We start from the raw sequence: 3440 nt of genomic DNA, 5'->3' as shown, positions 1-3440 counted from the left end.
TCTGTGTGCATCTGTTTATTCCATTCCCTCCACCTGGAACAGCTGTCCTCTTTGCATCCACCCACCCACCACCAAATCTGCTCTTCAGCCAACCCACCTTGAAGCAAAGGATCAAAAGTCTATTCCTGAATTCTTTCGGGTTATTCCACGCAAAAGTTTTTCTATCATCCACAACCTCCTCAATTTGAGATCATTTAGTTACTTCAGCTTAAGGTCTCAGTTTCTTCATCTGTAAAATTATCACAATAACACTACCAAATTCATAGGGTTTTTTGAAGATGGAGTTTACAAATGTGAATTACCTAGAACAGTGCCAAATGTATACAAGCCTCTATAAATTATGAGTATTCTTATCACCAAGGTGATTCTTTTTTTTAATTTAACAGATGTTATTAGTTTATTGGTTTTTTGTTTGTTTGTTTTTGCTTTTTAGGGCTGCACTCTCAGCCTGTAGAAGTTCTCAGGCTAGGGGTAAAACAGAGCTGTAGCTGCTGGCCTCCACCACAGGCACAGCAACACAGGATCCAAGCCACGTCTGCAACCTACATCACAACTCACCGCAATTCCGGATCCTTAACCCACTGAGTGAGGCCAGGGGTCAAATCCATGTCCACATCATAGATACTAGTCAGGTTCATTACCACTGAACCATGATGCAAAATCCCAAGGTGATTCTTTTTACAGAAGGAAGTTAGTAAGACAAACCATATAGTCTCTGCTGCTGCAGTTAGTTTTGAAACTATACCACCCTTTTGTACTTTGTATCTATCTATTTATATATTTGTTTGTTTATAGCCACTCCCACAGCATATGGAAGTTCCCGGGCCAGGGATCAAACCCACACAGCAACCCAAGCTACCGCACCGACAACACCAGATCCTTACCCCGCTGCACCACAAGGGAACTCCTAGAGCAGGTTTAGCTTTACGACAAAACTGAGAAAGTACAGGGATTTCCTACGCACGCCCTGTCCCCACACACATATAGCCTCCCTTATTATCAACACCACTCAGGAGAATGCTACATTTTTTAGAAAGGATGAACCCACACTGACCCATCATAATTATCCCAAGTCCACAGTTTGCCTCAGGTTTCATTCGTACTTTTCTACGTTCCATGGGTTTGGACAAATGTATAGTGATATGTGCCCATTATTATAGTATCATATAAAGAATTTCACTACCATAAAAATTTTCTGTGTTCTGCCTACTCATGTCTCATTCCCCTCCCTCACTCCTGGGAACAACTGATTTTTTTTTTTTTTTTGGCCTCACCCTCGTCACATGGAAATTTCAGGCCAAGGATCAAACCCACAACAAGACACAGCAGCAACCTGAGCTGCTACGGTGACAACAAGGGATCCTTCATCTGTTGTGCCACAAGGACACTCCCAATACCACTGATTTATGCTTCTCTACCGCCAGTTCTAGATTCCTCTCCCTTTGGCTAGCCACTGCTGGTCTAGGTTGCTTACCTGGTGGGTGACCTACACCTTCATACCTGAGAGGACTGAGCTCACGGCTGATCTGCTGCTGTCAGACCTCTGTCCCCATCATTCCTTTTCCTTTTTCACATGAGAGCCCCAAGAGGTATGCCAACGGATCTCCTGAGTTCTAAACATATTCTGTCTACCCTTATTATGGAACAGCAACCCTATGCCTCTTGGTAATAGGGGTCAATTAGCTTGCCACTAGGACCAGAGTGCCATTACACTCTCTAAGGGCATGAGAAGTCTAAAATGTCAAAGTATCAACACGGTTTAGATTTAGTAGGACTCTGACTGAGATCCCTGATGATGGCAGTAAGCCAGAACCTCTAGAACTTCAGAACCTCCACGTGCAGAGACAAAAAGTACATATCCACCACACAAGACACTGGGATTGATGGTGAGCAGGCCCACTCGTTCTTCCATCCCTTGGAACCCAGACTCATGCCCTACACGAAACCACATAACGGCCACTGACTCAGAAGAAATACTGCACTTTAAAGGACAGTGTTTCAACCTTGAGGAGGATCATCTTCAAAGTGGCATTTTAGCCACATCTTCAGAAAGCCATTCCAATGGTTTTCAACCCATCAGTATACTATGAACTGTACGGTAAAGTGATGACTGCATGACCGTGTGTTCATTGGATCATATGTCCACGGAGCACATGACTCCATGATCCTATGTTCATTGCTGTACCTCCTTAACACAAAGTGAGTATACCTTGGTCAGGGTGACATGCAAGACGCTTTTTTTTGATACATCAGACACTCTGGGAGCCCTCAGATAATGGTATATCAGACACTCTGGGAGACTTTGGAAGTGGAACTGGCTGAGAAACTAAAGACAGGAAAGGCAAACCCATACCTAGAAGGCTTTGGATTCTAGTTAAGACAAACTGCTGCCCTTTCCAGGGAAAAGGAATCTGAAGCAGAAGCTGCAGTCAGTCACTACCTGATTAAGATTACATTGTTCTTAGTCATTCTCTAAAAATCTATCCAAATGCTACACAGGTGAAACGGGCAATTTAAACGGGAATGTGCTGGTATCACCAACCCCACATGTCTTAAGCCTTTGATGGAGGCAATAATATCTATAGTTCACCCACCATTGCTCCTAATTTACTCCCTTGTAGGGAAGGGGAGTTCTAGAAGCTTTTATTTAGCCCTGTCCTATCATAAATGGCCCTTAATGTATGGGTCATTGAACCAGTATAGGTATAGATACCAATTGTGTGTATAGTCCAATATTGCATTTGAGTACTGGGAAAATAACCATGGGAAGGGTCCATGGATCAACTGGAGCCGTAGTGAGTTAGTTAAGTTTCCTCTTGTCACCAGACCACTGTAAGTCCCCACTTTGACTATGGGCCTTGCCAGCAGTTTACTTCCCCAGAAATGAGCATCAGTACAGAGCCAGTATCTAGAAAGACCCAGGACGTCTTTTCTCCAATGCACAGGACACATTTCCTCTAGTGAACGGCCGCCAGGCCCACTAGGGAACACCTGAGAGAAGATTTACGGTATAGACGTGTGGCAACATTACTAGGTCCTTCCTGCCCTTAAATCAAGGAACTCTGAGTCTGCAGACTGGCTTGGGTCTGGACAGTGGGTGAAGGGCCATGACTCTCCATTGTGGTCATTCAAGTCAAGTTGTAGGCCACCAGACCTGGAGTTTGTTTTGCTGTTGTGTTTTTCTGCTGTATAAGTGTAGCAGTATTCTAGTAGAATGCCTGTCCTTGTTGTTCATAATTACACCATGATCACTGGGCCTCTGTGGGAGGACCTTGGGGACCAAACCATTCTGATTACTAATCCCCCTCCTCCCTGAAGAGTCAAGTTTACTCAAGCTGGTCCACAGCAAGCAGCCTATTGGATTGTCACAGCAACTTGCAGGCAAGTGAGTACCCACCGGTCTCTGCCTACTGTTACGCAGCCACAACAACAACAGGAAA

This window comes from Phacochoerus africanus, chromosome 9 (assembly GCF_016906955.1).
Source record: "Phacochoerus africanus isolate WHEZ1 chromosome 9, ROS_Pafr_v1, whole genome shotgun sequence".
NCBI lineage: Eukaryota > Metazoa > Chordata > Mammalia > Artiodactyla > Suidae > Phacochoerus > Phacochoerus africanus.
The sequence above is the reverse complement of the archived record's forward strand: the minus strand, read 5'-3'. Positions refer to the sequence as shown.